We start from the raw sequence: 20,513 nt of genomic DNA, 5'->3' as shown, positions 1-20,513 counted from the left end.
CCACCGCTGCCCCTGATCTGGGCAAGCCGTTTGGGTTCCATCTGGAGGACCCCAGGAAGGAGAAGCTCCATGTAGGATGGGCTTCACGAGTGTCGTGTATTCCTCTGCTACAAGGGCCCTGAGGAGCGGTCGTCCACGTTGAGGTCGACCGCCTCCCTCGCCTCATGGCTATCTGCACCAAGTCCTGGAAGCCCAAACCGAAGAAAAAAGGTTGAGCATCCATTCTCCTTACTCTCCCTTGATGTGTTTTATGATTGTCTTATTTGATGTGGTGGTGTGTTTGTATCCCCTTTTATCCTCTTAGGAGGAGCGGCCAGGATAGCAATTTCTCGGTGTCGGCACAAGATTTCTTTATAATATTATCGATTCATGAAGTCTGTTTACCTATAAAGAGGGAATGCTCTCAAAGCTGCATAGGACCATATAATCGCTGACTCGATAAAAGTTTATCATTTAATTTAATCAGTAGATTAGTAAATATTTCACAAAATTACCTTCAGGTTCATCCCTTGATGTGCCTAAGCAGACATTGTATCAGTACACAGCCAACAACTTTCCTTTAATGCGCATCTCTTGGTGAGTTGATCGGCATGCTAAAGTTCCGCGGCAACACGCGGAGAACATCTAGTGTATTTAGGTTTCCGATCAATACAATTCTAGCATGAATAATAAACATTTATCATGATATAAGAAAATATAAAATAACAACTTTATTTTTGCCTTTAGGGCATATTTCCTTCACACACGGCAACAACAGGTTCAATTGATAACAAAAGTCTGAAGAAACATAACAGAACACCCCTTCCCGGGCCCATGTTAATGGAGGGGGTGTGTCAGGAGGGAGGGTCGTATTCTTCCCATATTTGTATGTAGGGTCCATGTGAATGTCTCTGATACACAACGTTATTGTTTTGGTGCATAGGATCATTCTTCCAAACATTTGAGAGATTATTCTCGTGGTGGGACCACTTTTGAGACATGGAATGGTTTTGACATGTTTTCTCTCCTCCGATTTTTTTACAGGTGTTCTTAATTTTCATAAATCTGAACACATTGCTATACCTTTTTACAATGTTCGTTCACCACGTTACTTCAACATATGGACTATAATTTGTAGTCATATTGTTTTGAACTCCCACACTATGGATACTACTGCACTATGCAAGTAGGATATGTGACGACTCCATATAATTGAGAATGAGCAGGTGTATAATAATTAGCTGTTAGTGTCACCATCCTATACCATACAAAGGGACGGAGAAAAAACCAGCCAATTAAGATCTGGAAAACCAACTCAACTTGGAATTGGACTCAAGTGCAAAGTAAATTATGGGAAAGCCAGTTATACGTCCTCTCTACACAACACCTTCGCAAAATTCTTGATTCAAAGCTTGCGTTCCTTCTACACATCCCGATGAGTGTTCTACAAAATCTTCCTTTTCATTGTTGCATGCAAATATATTATCACTAGTAGAAAAAGGGTCAAATGTCAAGCACATTAGTGCCGGTTTGCTTTTGAGCCGGCACTAATGTGTGCATTAGTGCCGGTTCCAACGGCTAGCCAGCCGCTTGCATTAGTACCGGTTCGTGGCCGACCTTTAGCACCGGTTCATGCCATGAACCGGTACTAAAGTGAGTGGTGGCAGGATGTTGTCAGTCCGGGGCCCCTCCAGCACCATTAGTACCGGTTCATGGCACGAACCGGTGCTAAAGGTCGTCCTACATAAACCCTTCGTCCACCCGAGGTCGCTCGGTTCTTCCCCTTTCCCCTCTCCACTCTGTTCTTCCCCTCTTCCTCTCGAGCTCATCACACATTTTGCCCAAAATTTGTCAAGACTTGAAGGCCCCCATCCATTCAAATGATCACAAAGGTTAGCAACTTTGTCCTTTCATCTCTCATTGCTAGATTAGCTCTTGCAATGCTTTGTATAGTGATTAATTTATGAGTTTAGTAATTTGGTAGAAAATATACATGCTAGTATTTGATTTATATGCAATTTGTGGTCAAAACTAACACTTAGTTTGCATATGTAGGTGTGGTTTACTTAGTGCCTTCTAAATCTCCGTCGTAACCACAGTCGATCGCCCGCACCGTTCCGTCGCCGGCACCACCTTGTGGTGAGCCTCTTGTTCATGAATGTTTTACATTACCAAATTGATGTTTGTGTGATTTGGATATATAGTTACTCGTATAATTATCTTACCCGTACGTTGTTTGTTATACATAGTGCCATGGTTTTGATATCCATCCCCGTCGGCCCTCGTCCTTGTTATGATTCGGATGTGGTATATTCTCTTTTAAAACTAGTTGTTGCATTTCGTGTTTATGACAAATTATGCCCATCAAGTTGACATAGATATTTTTGTCTAGAAGGTTTGTGAACCGAAAATTCCAACCGACTCTATTGTCGAGGGGTTAAATTTAGTTGAAAGAGAAAACAAGTATTTGAAAGAAAAATTGAAAAGAATTGAGGGGGAGAAGATGGAATTGGAGTTGCATGTTGCCGATGTCGTCGATGATCACAAGATCAAGATGGAGAAAATGCGCTTGAAGATTAGAAAGATTAGAAAATATGCCATTGATAGTGAGGCTTGGTATCATTATGCTGTTGGATCAATTGTTACCTTAGTTGCGATCTTGATCGCATTTGTTGTTGCATTTAAATTCTTTAGTTAGAGAGTTATTTGTTTGTTGCATTTAATGTTGGAAATATGCCCTAGAGGCAATAATAAAATGGTTATTATTATATTTCCTTGTTCATGATAATTTTCTATTGTTCATGCTATAATTGTGTTATCCGGAAATCGTAATACATGTGTGAATACATAGACCACAACATGTCCCTAGTGAGCCTCTAGTTGACTAGCTCGTGGATCAACATATAGTGATGGTTTCCTGACTATGGACATTGTATGTCATTGATAACGGGATCACATCATTAGGAGAATGATGTGATGGACAAGACCCAATCCTAAGCATAGCACAAAGATCGTGTAGTTCGTTTGCTAGAGCTTTTCCAATGTCAAGTATCATTTCCTTAGACCATGAGATCGTGCAACTCCCGGATGCCGTAGGAGTGCTTTGGGTGTACCAAACATCACAACGTAACTGGGTGACTATAAAGGTGCACTACGGGTATCTCCGAAAGTTTCTGTTGGGTTGGCACGGATCGAGACTGGGATTTGTCATTCCGTATGACGGAGAGGTATCTCTGGGCCCACTCGGTAATGCATCATCATAATGAGCTCAATGTGACCAAGTGTCTGGTCACGGGATCATGCATTACGGTACGAGTAAAGTGAGTTGCCGGTAACGAGATTGAACGAGGTATTGGGATATCGACGATCGAATCTCGGGCAAGTAACGTACCGATTGACAAAGGGAATTGTATACGTGATTGATTGAATCCTCGACATCGTGGTTCATCCGATGAGATCATCGTGGAACATGCGGGAGCCAACATAGGTATCCAGATCCCGCTGTTTGTTATTGACCGGAGAGTCGTCTCGGTCATGTCTGCATGTCTCCCGAACCCGTAGGGTCTACACACTTAAGGTTCGGTGACGCTAGGGTTGTAGAGATATTAGTATGCGGAAACCCTAAAGTTGTTCGGAGTCCCGGATGAGATCCCGGACGTCATGAGGAGTTCCGGAATGGTCCGGAGGTGAAGAATTATATATAGGAAGTCCAGTTTCGGCCACCGGGAAAGTTTCGGGGGTTATCGGTATTGTACCGGGACCACCAGAAGGGTCCCGGGGGTCCACCGGGTGGGGCCACCTATCCCGGAGGGCCCCATGGGCTGAAGTGGGGAGGGGAACCAGCCACTGGTGGGCTGGTGCGCCCCCCTTGGGCCTCCCCTGCGCCTAGGGTTGGAAACCCTGGGGGTGGGGGGGGGGGCGCCCCACTTGGCTTGGGGGGCAAGCCACCCCCTTGGCCGCCGCCCCCCCCCTCAGATGGGATATCCAGGGGCCGGCGCCCCCCCAGGACCCCTATATATAGTGGGGGAGGGAGGGCAGCAGTACCCTAGCCCCTGGCGCCTCCCTCTCCCTCCTGTGACACCTCTCCCTCCCGCTTGCGCTTGGCGAAGCCCTGCCGGGATCCCCGCTACTTCCACCACCACGCCGTCGTGCTGCTGGATCTCCATCAATCTCTCCTTCCCCCTTGCTGGATCAAGAAGGAGGAGACGTCGCTGCTCCGTACATGTGTTGAATGCGGAGGTGCCGTCCGTTCGGCGCTCGGTCATCGGTGATTTGGATCACGACTAGTACGACTCCATCAACCCCGTTCACTTGAACGCTTCCGCTCGCGATCTACAAGGGTATGTAGATGCACTCCTTCCCTCTCGTTGCTAGTAAACTCCATAGATGGATCTTGGTGATGCGTAGAAAATTTTAACATTCTGCAACAATCCCCAACATTTAAGTCTTGTATGAACTTTATGTATGAACTCGTATTAATTTGGTCTATTCGGTGTTGTGTAATGAAGATGAGCCGACAATGGATGTATGATGACCGATGCTCTCCCGAGTTCATTAATGGCGTGCAAACTTTTATGCTTGCGGCTGAGGCAAACAAGCGGGCGGATGGTTTTATGCCTTGTCCATGTTTAGTCTATAAGAATGATCACAATTACTCTACGTCAAGAACCATTCACGTCCACCTGTTTAAGTCCGGTTTCATGCCCCACTATAATGTTTGGACCAAGCACGGAGAAAGAGGGGTTATGATGGAAGACAATGAAGAAGAGGACGACGACAACTATCCTGGCCATGGGTTCCCTGAATACGATGATACAACAATGGGGGAAGAAGCTGAGCCGGCAATGCGGGAAGAAGCTGAAGAAGAGGCATCAGATGAGCCCGCTGATGATCTAGGTCGGGCCATTGCCGATGCAAAGAGAAACTGCGCAAGTGATTTGGAGAAGAAGAAGTTGCAGCGCATGTTAGAGGATCACAAGAAATTGTTGTACCCAAATTGCGAAGCTGACAAGAAAAAGTTGGGCACCACACTGGAATTGCTGCAATGGAAGGCAGAGAATGGTGTATCTGACAAGGGATTTGGAAAGTTGCTGGTAATGATAAAGAATATGCTTCCAAAGGACAACGAATTGCCCGAGAGTACGTACGAAGCAAAGAAGGCTGTCTGCCCTCTAGGGTTAGAGGTGCAGAAGATACATGCATGCCCTAATGACTGCATCCTCTACCGCGGTGAGTACGAGGATTTGAACGCTTGCCTGGTATGCGGTGCATTGCACTATAAGATCAGGCGCGATGACCCTGGTGATGTCGAGGGCGAGCGCCCCAGGAAGAAGATTCCTGCCAAGGTGATGTGGTATGCTCCTATAATACCACAGTTGAAACGTTTGTTCCAAAACAAAGAGCATGCCAAGGCGATGCGATGGCACAGAGAAGACCGTAAGAAAGACGGAAAGTTGAGAGTACCCGCTGACGGGTCGCAGTGGAGAAAAATTGAGAGAAAGTACGGGAAGGAGTTTGCAGATGACGCAAGGAACGTATGGTTTGGTCTAAGCGCAGATGGCATTAATCCTTTTGGGGAGCAGAGCAGCAACCATAGCACCTGGCCTGTGACTCTATGTTTGTATAACCTTCCTCCTTGGTTGTGCATGAAGCGGAAGTTCATTATGATGCCAGTGCTCATCCAAGGCCCTAAGCAACCCGGCAACGACATTGATGTGTACCTAAGGCCATTAGTTGAAGAACTCTTACAACTGTGGAATGGAACAGGTGTACGTGTGTGGGATGAGCACATGGGGGAAGAATTTGACCTAAAGGCCTTGCTGTTCGTGACCATCAATGATTGGCCTGCTCTCAGTAACCTTTCAGGACAGACAAACAAGGGATACCGCGCATGCACGCACTGTTTGGATGATACCGACAGTATATATTTGGACAATTGTAGGAAGAATGTGTACCTGGGACATCGTCGATTTCTTCCGAGCAGGCATCCCGTAAGAAAGAAAGGCAAGCATTTCAAAGGTGAGGCGGATCACCGGACGAAGCCTCGCCACCGTACTGGTGCTGATGTACATGATATGGTCAAGGATTTGAAGGTAGTCTTTGGAAAGGGTCCTGGCGGACAACCTGTTCCGAATGACGCTGACGGACGCCCACCCATGTGGAAGAAGAAATCTATATTTTGGGACCTGCCCTATTGGAAAGATCTAGAGGTCCGCTCTGCAATCAACGTGATGCACGTGACGAAGAATCTTTGCGTGACCCTGCTTGGCTTCTTGGGCGTGTATGAGAAGACAAAAGATACGCCTGAGGCACGGGAGGACCAGCAACGTATGCATGGAAAAGACGGCATACATCAGGGTCATGCCAGCTACGCTCTTACCAATGAAGAGAAGGAAATCTTCTTTGAATGCCTGCTCAGTATTAAGGTACCGTCTGGCTTCTCGTCGAATATAAAGGGAATAATAAACATGGCAGAGAAAAAGTTCCAGAACCTAAAGTCTCATGACTGCCACGTGATTATGACGCAACTGCTTCCGGTTGCATTGAGGGGGCTTCTACCGGATAACGTTTGATTAGCCATTGTGAAGCTATGTGCATTCCTCAATGCAATCTCTCAGAAGGTAATCGATCCAGAAATCATACCAAGGTTAGAGAATGATTTGGTGCAATGTCTTGTCAGTTTCGAGTTGGTGTTCCCACCATCCTTCTTCAACATCATGACGCACGTCCTAGTTCACCTATGCGAAGAGATTAGCATTTTGGGTCCTGTATTTCTACACAATATGTTCCCCTTTGAGAGGTTCATGGGAGTCTTAAAGAAATATGTTCATAACCGTGCTAGGCCAGAAGGAAGCATCTCCAAGGGCCATGAAAATGAGGAGGTCATTGAGTTTTGTATTGACTTTATTCCTGACCTTAAGCCGATTGGTGTTCCTGAATCGCGGCATAAGGGTAGACTGGATGGAAAAGGCACGCTAGGAGGGAATCAAAAAATATGTATGGACGGACATTCTCTCACTGAAGCACACTACACAGTTATACAGAATTCCGCCTTGGTGGCTCCGTATATGGACGAACACAAGAATTTTCTACGCTCCAAACACCCGGAGTGGTCTGATGACTGGATTACACGTGAACAAACCAGGAGTTTCGCCGGCTGGTTGCAGACACGTACCATGCATGACGCCTCTATTGAAGATGACCTGTACTCACTGTCCCAGTTACCATCTTCGAATATAATGACTTTCAAAGGGTACGAGATAAATGGTAATACATTTTACACGATCGCCCAAGATAAGAAGAGCACCAACCAAAACAGTGGTGTCCGCTTTGATGCAACAACCAAGACGGGAAAGGAAACATATTATGGTTACATAGAGGAGATATGGGAACTTGACTATGGACGTGATTTGAAGGTCCCTTTGTTTCTGTGCAAATGGGTCAATATGACACGATATGGGGTAACGGAAGACCCGCAGTATGGAATGACAACAGTGGATCTCAACAATCTTGCGTATGCAGACGAACCATTCGTCCTAGCTAATGATGTGGCACAGGTTTTCTATGTGAAGGATATGTCTACCAAGCCGAGAAAAAGAAAAGATAAGGAAGCGAATGCATCATACGATGAGCCAAAGCGCCACATAGTTCTTTTTGGGAAGAGAAACATCGTGGGAGTGGATGACAAGACAGACATGTCAGAAGATTATGAAAAGTTTGATGAAATTGCTCCATTCACAGTGAATATTGACCCGAGCATCCAGTTAAATAATGAAGATTTTCCATGGCTACGGCGAAAGGGACATACGCGAAGAAAAAGTTTCACACCCAAAGATCTGGGATGTGATCGGCTTCACTATCATCAATTTCTTCTGTGTTTCACACCGAGGAGGGAACCTCTGTAATAGTTAGGGTAGTTATGTGTTTTGGCATTTGAAACGCGAGGAAATTTTATGTGCAAACAAATTCTTTCATGCATTTACTGATTTTTTCAGCTAAATGACCCTGAAATTGAAAAGCATTTAAAATGAACTCAGAAAAGGTTGAAAGTTGGCATGGTATCATAATTTCACCCACATAGCATGTGCAAAAAAGTAGAGAGGGTTACCGCAAAAACTGGATGCACTTCGTGTATAAAATGGACAATCTCTTTCGAAGTATCAGGGTTTCGGACGAAAACTCATCCGTTACAAAGGAATTTCATTTTTTAAATAACCTAAGCATTACCAAATTGAATATAATGATAAAACACACTAATATTAAACATAAGAAAAAAGAATCACTGAAAAATCTATTTTCAAAGTTAAGTTATTCACAAACTAGTGATTCACACAAATTTCAAATAATTCAAAATGTAAACTATTCAAATTTGTAAACTACCGGCACTAACAGAAAGTTTGTAATTTTTTGTACCTAAAGCAAAAATATTCCCAAAGAAATTCCAAATACAGCAAAAAACAACTTAAAAATAAATAAATCAAAAATAAATAAAGCAAAAAAAATAAGAAAATAAAAAAGCCCACCTACTGGGCCAGAGCGGCCTGCATACGACTAGGAACCCAACCTGTAGTTGGGCCAGGATGCAGGCACGCAAGCCCAGTAGGCCCACAGGCAGAGTAGGAGAGGTAGGCCCAGAAGGCCTGCTATTGAGAGGAGCTCAATTAAGTGCCCGCGTCGGGGCTTATAAACTGGTCCTGGCGCTTCTCAACTAGCGAGGTGGGAATAAACTTCTGCGCCCCTCGCCTGGCAGCGCACACCCTTTAGTACCGGGTGGTGGCACCAACCGGTACTAAACGGTGGGCCTTTAGTACCGGTTGGTGCCACCACCCGGTACTAAAGGTGGGCGCTTCCCGCCGCTTGGCCTGGCCAAAATCGACCTTTAGTACCGGTTGGTGGCTCCAACCGGTACTAAAGGACCATACTATATAAGAAACACTTACGAAAATTTCGTCAGTTTCCTCCCACTTCTCTCTGCTTCATCGCCGCCGCCCCGTCCCGCGCCGTCGCCGCCGCCGTCGCGCCGTCCCCATCGACTCCGTGCCGCCCCCGTCCTCGTCGCGCCGTCCGCGTCGCCGGCCCGTCTCCATCCCCGCACCGGCCCGCGTCCCCGTCCCCGCACCGGCCCGCGTCCCGTCCCCGCACCGGCCCGCGTCCCCGTCCCCGCACCGGCCCGCGTCCCCGTCCCCGCACCGGCCCGCGTCGCCGTCGCCGTCGCCGTCGCCTCGACCTCGCCCGCACTGTGAGCCTCTGTCCCCCCTCTCCTCTCCCTCCAATCGAAGCCGCCGCGCGCGCCGCCGGCGCCGTCGCCTTGGCTCGCCGTCGCCGTCGCCTGCACACACAACACATACACACACACACACACATACACACACGCACACCATACACACACATACATACTCAATTTTTGTTCTGTTTTTATTTTTAGTTTTTCTATTTTTAGTTCTTAGTTTTTCCGTTATTAGTTATTAGTTTTTATTTTTTTAGTTTTTTCTGTATTAATGTTATAGAAATGTTAGTTATATAGAAATGTTAGTTATATATAGAAATGTTAGTTTTTTCTGTATTAATGTTATAGAAATGTTTGTTATATAGAAATGTTTAAGAAAAGTTAGTTATACAATTTTAGTTATAGAAATGTTAGTTTTAGATATGGTCGATGTTTTTTTAGTTTATTATATTTTTGGTTATAAAATTAGAATTTGCATATAAGAAATCACAATCCAATCATTTAAAAAATGTTACTTTACTTTTGCGGCATATAGTATTTGTTGTCGACGACGCCCGGCCCGCATCCTCGCCGTCGACCCGTTCGCGACGACGTCCTGCTTCAGAGGACCCATGTCCGGGATCGGGCTCCGCCGGGCTGGCACTGGGAGGTGCTACCTGGAGGGGCGCGACGCTTGGTGAGCAACCCGGCCTCGGGTCCCGTCGTCGACCCTGATCTCCTTTGGTGGCGTTCGCGTGGGCCACATTCGGTGCAGAGGGAGCCGGCCCCACCGGAGGTGGTGCGTCGTCGTGTCAGGGAGGAGGACGAGCACGTCCATCGCTACATGGCTGCTATGGACGTTAGGTTCTCCAATACCTGGCAGGTTCTTTGGGCAGATGACCGGAGATATGATCCTGTGATGGTTCCTTGTCTTTGGGTGTCCACCGCCCGCGCCCCAGGAACCGCGAGTGGCCTAGATTCTTCTATAGTATTCGATCTTTATTAGCTACCTAGCCAGTGATGTATTCGAGATTTTATATTATTTGAGACGATGTATTCGAGATTATATATTATTGGAGACGATGTATTCGGGATTATATATTATTCGAGACGATGTATTCGAAATTATATATTATTCGAGACGATGCATATTATGTACTATATGATTCAGTTTTTCCTTATTGATTGCATCCATGCATTGTAATTTGAATACTAAATTGTTTCATATTTCTTCTGTATTAGTTAAATAAAAGCTATGGCGGACAATACCGGCAGAGAGGGAGAAGAGGCCCTGTTCGAGATCATATGCAGCCCTAGCAGGCCAGATGATCTGAATGAAGCAAATGACGGCTCCCAATATCTGAACAATACCGGGGAGGGTGATGATAAGATATTCGATCTCGACGACCGAGCTGATGAAGTCATGAACTATGATTATGATTATGATGATGCAGACAATGATTATGATGACGAAAACAATGTTGATCTTGAAATAACAAAGACTACCGGCGAGGTATATTTATATAAGCAGGCATCTAGTGATCATCACATGTTTTTTTATTTGAAGATATATTAACGAATCGATCTTTCTTCTTTCAGCCCTCCGGATCGAGCAAATCTGCTTCTAGAGACAGCAGGACAAAGCGCGGCCTGAGCAAAAAGTTGAAGGAGGGTGTAAAGTACAACATCGATTCCATCAAAGCTAGTGGCGAACCCCTCACGCCTAAGAACATTGCGAGCAATTTCGTTCGTCAGTGCGGAGTTCTTGTGAAGGACCAACTCCCGGTCTCCATTCAAGAATGGAAAGAGCCAAAAACTAAACGCCCAGATGTTACTTGGGTCGACGACAGAGCAAAACAAAAGCTTTGGGAATCTCTGATGGAACATTTCACCCTACCAGATTATTTCAGTGATGCAGATGTGCAGAAAGTCAATGACGCTGCTCTTAAGAAGATGGCAATTGCATTCAACACCCACAAGAAAACTGTATGGGCCAACTACCTCGCTGCAGAAAGGAAGACTCCAGAATTCAAGGGAACACTGGAGAAGCAAAGAGAACACTGGCCCGCTTTCGTGAAATTCAAGGAATCAGAATTATCTAAGGAACGGTCGAGAAAAAACAAGGCCAATGCCGCAAAAAAGACGCAGTTCCATAGGCTGGGTCTAGGTGCCTACGCGGTGGCAATGCCTAAGTGGAATAAGTCTGAGCAAGAGATGGAGGATGCAGGGGTCACTCCGGTTACTAGGAGCTGGCCCCCCAGGTGCAGAACTTGGTTCTATGCGCATGGGGGGGGGCGTTGGACCCGAAGACAGGCCTGGTTTCGAAGATGGCAAGTCTAAACGGAGCAGAACAAAGGTTACTTGACGCAATAGAAGATGCTCGAAAGGGGGTGTTCACGCCCAACAGAGAGAACGACGAGCTTACACGCGCCCTGGGAAATCCTGAACACCCGGGAAGAACACGAGGCAAGGGCGTTATTCCCTGGTATGAGGGCTTTTCGGAATGGAACGACGACTACAGCACCCGTGCAAGAAAGAAGATGGAGGAGGAGAAGAAGAGGAAGCTGGAGGAGGAGCAGAGGAAGCAGGACGCGGAACACCTTCAAGGCCTAGAAGCAAGGCACGCGGACTTGGCACTCGAATTCCAGCAGCAGCAGCAGCAGATCGACTCACTTAGCCAGGAAAGGGGGTCTCAGCAGCGGCAGCAGCAAGCGGATGATCATCCAGCATTGGATAGCACCGTCCCATCCATGCCGAGAAGCAGCGTTGGTTCCGCCCCGGGCGACGCACTGCTGGATACATACCCTGTGGATGACATCATAGAGAACACTAACTGTGAGCTACACTACAAAATGAAGAACATATCCATGAAGGTGGCGAACGCCGTTGCTTTTACAATTACCCCCGAAGCAACCTTCCATTGCGCCCCGATTCCAGAGGGCTATGCTCGTGTCTTCGTTGATGAGGTGGTGGGCCCATATTCGGCGCTAGAGCTTGACATTCCTGGAGGTGACGACGAGCAAACACTGGGAGAGGCCATACATCGTTTCATCCTATGGAAAAAGGATTGCATCATCTTTCGAAGTCCACCGACACCGCGTCTGCCGACTCCTCCTCGAAGTCCGCCACCGTGTCAGCAGACTCCCGCTCCTCCAAGTCCGCCACCGTGTCAGGCCACACCTCCTGCTTCAAGTCCGGCACAGCGTCAGGCCACACCTCCTGCTTCAAGTCCGACACCGTGTCAGGCCACACCTCCTGCTTCAAGTCCGGCACAGCGTCAGGCCACTCCTCCTGCTCCAACTAAGCCACGTCAGCCGTCTCCGCCGCCTAAGCAATCGCAGAAGAGACACGCCGCAGCTATGGTGCATAGCGGTACAAGTCGAGGTAGTACAGAATGTACAGGCGGAGACAAGCGATATAAATATGGTCCAAGCAGTCTCGCTCCTCTTCCTCAGAGGCCTTACAACATGACCGAGGAGCAAAACGATGCAATAGTGCGGGCTAAAGTAGACGCTCATTTTCGACCGAAACCGGCAACGCCGCCGAGGGAGAAAGTGCCTGAGGAAAAGATTGACCACTTCATTCGTATGGCTAGACCACCAGCTCCCAAGCATGTTGACTCAGACTATGAGCACCAAATCAAGAAGGCACATCGAGCACGATTACAGAAAGAAGCGAGCTTGAGCTCGAGCCAACAAGCAGCTGTCAAAAAATGCGGGAAAACCGTTCCCCAGCTGGGAGAACAGGCAGCGCAATCGACCCCCCCCCCCCCCCCCCCGCTTGTTGTGCCAACAACACATGAGAGTACGCACGCCCAATATTATTGTGGGCAAACCGTTTACGTTCCCGAGCTGGGCGATGTGGTAATAACCGAGGAGCATATAATGCAGGCTGAAATGCTCAAGATCACTGTTGGACAACTCCTCGAGATCGAGCCCATGCCTCCGCTTAGAGAGGAGGAAATAAAACGGAAATATGTCTGGGGCCAACCTTTGGTCGAGCCCGAGGAGGTCAAGAACCTCCCAATGAGAATGTATGAATTGCATGATTGGTACATGAAAATTACCAAGATTTCCAATCGAGAGTCCCTCATGGTGCAAGTCGAGGAAGATCATTACTTCCATAAGAAAGCTCTGGCCATTGAGTATTCAGAACTATTTCAGTTATTCAATCAAGATGCACTCGACAAATCTATCGTCAGTTGCTATTGTCTGTAAGTGATTTCTTTCTGTAATTTAAGTCTCAAGCTAGCTCTAGTGCTCATTGATTGATCATTAATTACCTGTAATTATATATCCTCACTATATATTATTTTCTGTGGTATTATGCAGGATGAAGATGTATGAAATGAAAAAAGCTGGACGCTATGGCATTGGGTTCATTGACCCAAATACCATTAATGAATACACATGGAAATTGGAATGGTGTAGACAAGATGTAGAGAAATGCATGCTAAAGTTCTTGAAGCGCCTCAATAGCAATGAAGATATACTACTTCCTTACAACTTTGAGTGAGTCACACTGTCTTGTACTACAAATTCTGTTTTTGCTTACTAGCTAGATGTTAATAAGTGTATAGGGTTTAGGGCTATAGTTGATTAGTGTTATGCACATGCCCGCTTAATTTATACATGCAAACGTATGCGCATGCAGCTTCCACTGGATCTTGTTAGACATTAAACTTGACGAAGGAAAAGCTGAAGTACTGGACTCACTACTTAAAAAAAATAGTGACTACAACATCGTGAAGGGGATAGTCGACAGGTTATTTCAATCATTATTAACTATATCTCGGCCTATTTAGTTCGTCATTTCCTGATATGAACTATTTTTAATAACCCCTTTATTAATTTTCTTTGTCGGGGGGTAGGGCTTGGGCAAAGTACATCAAGGTGACTCCGGGAAAATGGCGACAAAAGCTATGTTGGTATCGACCCAAGGTAAGTAATTAAGTAGTACTAGCTAGATAGCTACCATCTCTTTAATTCTTGTTTCAATACCATTAATTAATTAACATGCTTGATTAATTATTATTTGATTAAATTCTATTGTCGTAAAGGCCCTGAAGCAGGCGCCGGGGACTGAAGTGTGTGCATACTATGTTTGCGAGAACATTCGCATGATGGCGTCCGAAAGGAGCAGATCTGATAGACAGGACTGGGTACGTTTGCCAGAACGCTAGTCACAAATCTTACATGATTGTCGATATCTAGTCACACAACTAATACACATGCATATTGATCTCCTTCTTAACAGTTCAAAGAGGTGCGGGACAAGCACCTATCAGAGGAGCGCATATGAGCACTTCAAGAGGAAATAGCGGGATATTTGCTCGACCAGGTCATAGATCCCAAAGGAGAATACTATTACCCACTACCGCCCCCATGAACCACTTGTCATCGTGCTCCGAAGGCACCAAGGCAACATGTAGGAGAAATTTTATATATATATGTGTATGTGTGAATAATTAATGGTGGTTGTGAGACATTCGATTATATATATATGATCAATTCTATAAGAAAATCTATTTATATATATGCATAACGTGTACAATATGTAGTATCGTAAAATACCAGCAAACAAAGAAGAATTAAATGGAAACACAAAATTAATGGAAAAATAAAAATTAAAACCAAACCCTCCCAAACATTTACCAACCGGTACTATTGGTCTACCAGCACCCGGGCCTGGCTCGTGCCACGTGGTGGCACTTTAGCGCCGGTTCGTGCCGAACCGGTACTAGGGGGGGGGGGGGGGGCGCCTTTAGTCTCCACTCCATAGTGCCGGTTGCAAAACCGACACTAAAGGCCCTTACGAACCGGTGATAAAGGCCTGTTCTGCACTAGTGTATACTATAGAGGCAAAGGATTAAAATGGTGAGACAACTTTAGTATTTACACTATAAGTAAGATATTAGCTTTAAGGAAGAGAAATGATATATTCTCAAAGCGTAACATATCCATTAAAGAAGGTGCAAAATGGATTCACAGTCGACATATCATGGAGATTCATTCCCATATGCGCCACGAAGCTCGAACAAGACCTTTTGAATTCAAACTGAGCATCCCGAGTAGCTCTATCTTCAATCATTAGCTTTCTTTTTTCGTTAGCAATCCATTCATCGTCGTGGTTACCATTAAGTCCAATCTCCATTCTCTCTAGCACTCTGGCATTCAAAATAAAGAACCTCGCAAAGTCAACTCCTGGGCCTTTCCCGGTGTAGATCTTCAACGCCACATTTTTTAGACTGTGCTCAAGACATTCAATGGGAGCATCTAGTGAGGCATACGTCCTCACATTTTTAGGTAATGGACGAGAGAACCAGCTGTCCGAGAATAACTGGAGAGAGGAATAGAAAATAAATATAAAGACAGGTGGTAATAATTTGGCAACATGATATCTTAATATTTTAATCAAGATAACAAATATGAAAACTCACATCTCTACTCCTAATGGACGAGTTGGTTGAATAGTCCCCCCACTTTCGTCCGGTTTTTTTTCGACTGGTTTTTTTTGCTGGTTTTTTTTCGTCACCTCCCCACCCCACCTCACCCCACCCCACGCACGCACCCAAGAAAACCACCCCGCATGAGGAACGCCGTTCCTCTCGATCCCCTTCCGTCGCCGCCGCCGTCCTCTCGATCCCATCTATCGCCTCCGCCGCCTCTGCAAGGCAGGGCGGTTTGAATCCCGCAGCCGCCGAACTCCGGGAGATGCCGTCGCCGCCTCTCCAGGGCAGGGCGGTTTCAGTCCCTGCCGCCGAACTCCGGAAGACGCCGCCGCCACCGAACTCCATGACCCATGGCTGCCACACATCTTCCTCCACGCACGGCCGCACCCTCACCCCTTTTTCTTCCCTCCCTCCGGCCTTCATCTCTACCCGTCCCACTCCTCGGCCTTCAATGGTGATCCGCTGCCTCCCGCTCCTCGTGCTCCGATCTGACAACTGATTCACCGCCGCGCCTCGGATACGTCGCGGCGACTCGGATACAGGCGACCGGCGGTGATCTGAGACCAACGAGTCGGCACCACATCCCTGGTACTTCCCTTCCCCATCCGCCAACCCTCTACCCTCCCCCTCTACAAAGGCCCGTGCGGCCCTGTCCGTCCGACCTCGACAGACACGACCATCCGGGCAGACGCGGCCATCATGGATCACGAGAACGCCGGCGCCACCGGCGCCTTGGATGCATCGCCCGTCACCACCACGATGGCACCTCGCTGCTGCCGCTCGGCATGGATGGCCGCCCCAAGACATGGATAAGCTCTCGTGATCCCCACCCCACCCCTCTCATCCCCTGAATCCGTATCCTCTGCTCGTGCTCTCCTGTTCCTCCTGAAACGACGAGGGGTAGTGCCGGCCGTGGCTCAGCAGGATAGCATAATTAAGCTTGCCCTTTTTCTTTTGTGTTTGAATCAGATTTGCTGGTTCTCAGTTTTACATGCACGTATCAATCTTTATTCTGTATGCAGGTTACACACCTGATGATTTTTACAACCTCTTCTGCAGATCTTCAGAACACCGAGCGAAATATTGGCTTGGAACGATCTTGGGTTGGCAGGGCGGCCAGACCAGGTGGCAAATGTGGTGCACGAGTCAACCTCACATCATACTGTGGTGTCTAGGATGGGCGTGGTGTAACATGACGCTTTCTAGAAGCATGTTATCGAACATCTCCACAGAATCACGAGCTTGCCTAATTCCCAAAGCATGTTATCATAAGGATGAGTACGGAGGACAACTCTCTCAATTCCCAAAGCACTAATCTTTTCCTAATTGCTCATATATTGAATCTCTTTTCGCTGCAAATATGTTTTCTGTTTGATGAGCTAGAAGATGCTTGGAGGCTAAGGACAAAGAGGATCTGACGTTCACGTTTTTGGGAGGCAATAAGTACTTTGTGCACTTTGGCTGTGGATATGGGTACACATTCTTGATGTCTCGATGAATTGGAGAACAGATGTAATGGCACGTGCTCTATGCAAGGACATGAGAACAATCCTCCAAATTGAACTACGTGATGGGAGAGTAGGTAGGAAACTTTGTTCGTGTACGGGTTGCTTTTCCTGTATATAGCGGGCGCTGGAAATTTCAGTTGCGATGATAGCAAGGATCAAGGAAAAGAGAACAAGGGTGGGGCTTAAACTTCAGTACGGGTGCTTGCCGTGGTTCTGCTATGCATGTGGCTACATCGGGCATCAGGTCATGTCTTGTGCGCGTAAGTTCAGGTGGTGAACCTGTATGCTGACGACTGCGATGCTTACCACCGAGGAAGTTCGTGCAGCAAGCAGGAAGTAAGACCTGAATTTAACTAGATGACCCACAATATCTAGAAACTCAAACCATTGTCTCACATTAGAGTAATTTTTAATACAGTCATATAGCTATCCATGCTGACATGCTGTATTATTATTTTCATTGGAGGTTAATTAAGTATTTTTTTCAGGCACCTTGGACAAATTTTGGATAGAGGAGCACGACTCGGAGGTATGAGCCCCAGCAAGGGCCATCACAGCTGCGCTGACAAGCAAGTGTAAGTTGGTGATGGTGCCACCGTGTCAGAGTTTGGAGAATACCCTTGGAAGCACAAATTGGACAAAGTGCCTTGTGCCACTGGTGTTTCAACACCAGGGATGTGATTTTGCTCTATAGTTTGCAGTACATTAGACAATTTTGTATGCTATTCAGTAACTAATGCTAAAGTTTATTCCTACAGCTTGTACTTGAACAGGTCCCTGTTTACCGATGGCGAAAACTCATCCTTGATCCAGCTTACTTCTGCAAATGTTGACCAACAGACAATTCTCTTCATGCCTTATTCATAACATCAAATTTCTCAACCTGATGGCATCTGTCAAGGATCTCTAAAGCCGATGGATTAAACTTGTGTTTTTCTCGTGTGTTCAGTATACATGGTTATCTTCGTAGGCTAATTTCACTTTTGATGTACTGATGATAAAGCGACAATGGAATCAGAAGGTGAGCTAAAAATAATCTTGTTATCTATTGTTGTTGCAAATTTTCCAGTATGCGTGTATCTATATCATAAAAAAGGAAGCAAGTTTATACCATGATTATAATGTCCTACTGATGTGCTTATTGTATCGATGAAACATCTCGAATGTATTTCTTTTTACAAATCTAATTACTTGGATTCTTTTTTTCTTTCGTTTTATATTTAACATTAAAGTTTGCTTTTCTATCTTTTCTGATTCACAAATTACGGTCATGCCAATGGAAATGATGAATACACTTCTATAGTTGGTCGTAAAACCAGTCGAGCATCTGGCCAAACCCATTTGCGATGCAGGCCCAAAAAACTTCATCATTCATTCTGCAAGCTGCCTAAAGAAAAAACAGCACCACTGAAACATACAGTATGACTTAAAGGTAGCAATAAAAAACCATCTCTGGTTCATTAATTGGTTCGGATAATCAAATTATTCAATTGAAACATGTGAGAAATTATTATAAAAAGAATCTGGATGCATCATATTAAAAGTGGAATAGGGGCAGCGGCATCAATCCTTCGTAATGACCATCTGCTGGAAGGCGATGCGGTTGGCGAGAATTTGCTTAGCTCTTTCGATGACGCCACACGGGCATTCATGAATTCCGAGTAATCCGCGACCCGGTTTGACAGGGTGAGGGATGCGGGAGTGGTTGACAATGAGGTGGCCCTGTCTAAGGGAACCCAGTAGACTGAGAAAGGAACATTGTTTCTGTAACACAATGATATTTAGACTTTCAGAGCACCCCCTGCACTACGTGAGATTTAGAAGGTATTCAAATTAGTGTTTGCTGATATCTGTAAATTCCGTTTGTGTGAGTTTTATATTTTTCTATCCCTGTCGACGTAGTAATCCACTGTTCATTGATGTGCAGGTGGTACGGCCGGCGGATGCATCCATGTGCTAATCATCTGGCACCAAGCGGACGGAGCCGTACGAGTTGGGGCCACCAGCTGGCTGACAGCGCACACATGGGCGAGCATGAGCAACATGGAGCTAGGGAGTAAGCTGGGAGCGGATGGACGGGGCGTGAGGTAGAACGGGGGTGGGGAGCGGGCGGACCGTGGACAGAAGAGAACAACACCAGGTTTGTTAATTACTTTATGCACGATCACAGATTTATCTCTTTATTTATGTGGCTTATCAGGCTTGCTGCACGATCACAGATTTATCTCTTTATTTATGTGGGTGGACAGAAACATCCTTTCTAAAGTTTTCTTGGGGCTGTACTGACGAACAACTTGTTCAGTGATACCAACCCCTTCGAGCTCCCTCAACCCTTCGACAACACTTATTCAGTTTCTCACCACAAGTGAGTTCTATTTGCACCAACATTCGTGTTAATCATTGTACGTGCTAGTAATCAGAGTTTAGATAAATGCTACTAATGCTAGCGCTCGCCCTACATGGACAGAGTGGTGGCCGAACGATATGGTTAAATAATAAACTGACTTGGAAGAAGCAACAGAACTTATTATGGACAAAGAGAGATGCACAATTTTTCTAATCTGTTTATTATTGGTCGTTTCATGCATCGTTTAGGGTAAAAAATTCCTAGAACATGAGTTTGTCCTTGCATAATTATCCATGCTTGATGGCACTACATCGTATCAGCATACTTTAAGTTTGTCCTTGTATTATCATGTATTCAGGGGCAAAAATGCCCAGAACAAAGAAATGATGAATTGTATTGTAGTCATTCTTGTAGTTAAATATTATGTTTAAAATTGATCATCACTTGGGATGTTGCCCAGAACAAAGATAGCTGGGAGTAGCATGTTCTAGAAGATGTGTTTTGCTGCAGCAGTTTCTAAATGGTAAATTGTATGGTTTCAAGTGCCTAAGTTCATATGCAATAGTTTGCCAGCCAATTGCACATTGCAATTAAGTTTCTGGTTGTAACTTCTGGAACATTTTTTAAAAGGGAACAAAATCATCCATGTGTTAATTTTAATTAAAGGAGAATAGCAATGCACACGCTTTCACGAGACAATCGATCTTAAGCATAAAAAAACATTCAAGTGTTATTATCATTTGTAATGCAATGCACAGTAAAGAGGTCAATATTTGTGTACCACCTTTATTTTGTGCATCAGATATGATAACCCTTTTGTGTATAGGGTAGAGTTACATTTTATTATCAAAATACATTGCAAGCGAAGTACATTACAATTACTTTGGCTATATTTTCTATCTATATGAAATTTACATGCAACCAATACAAATTATGAAAAGCCCGTGGCAACGCACGGGCAGTCTACTAGTAAATATAAAGCCTCTCCAAGCAGGGGAAGAATTTCATGAGGAAGCTTAAGTC

General features: G+C 45.7%; 1 long non-coding RNA gene across 4 annotated transcripts; it reads left to right on the top strand.

Annotated features, from left to right (window-relative positions):
- Positions 1-15,842: 15,842 nt before the first annotated feature.
- LOC120965449 (uncharacterized) lies at positions 15,843-19,967 on the top strand. 4 transcript variants are annotated; one of them, XR_012183443.1, is made up of 6 exons: positions 15,843-16,223; positions 16,695-16,913; positions 17,019-17,479; positions 17,632-18,164; positions 19,071-19,508; positions 19,611-19,965. It is a non-coding gene; the product is annotated as an uncharacterized lncRNA (long non-coding RNA). The 4 variants fall into 4 exon arrangements; XR_012183444.1 differs by having other exon boundaries at positions 17,015-17,479; XR_012183442.1 differs by having other exon boundaries at positions 16,695-17,479; positions 17,632-17,718; positions 17,902-18,164.
- The last annotated feature ends 546 nt before the right edge of the window (positions 19,968-20,513 follow it).

This window comes from Aegilops tauschii, chromosome 5 (assembly GCF_002575655.3).
Source record: "Aegilops tauschii subsp. strangulata cultivar AL8/78 chromosome 5, Aet v6.0, whole genome shotgun sequence".
Classification (NCBI taxonomy): Eukaryota; Viridiplantae; Streptophyta; class Magnoliopsida; order Poales; family Poaceae; genus Aegilops; species Aegilops tauschii.
Note: the sequence above shows the minus strand (reverse complement) of the source record. Positions and strands in the feature narration are given on the sequence as shown.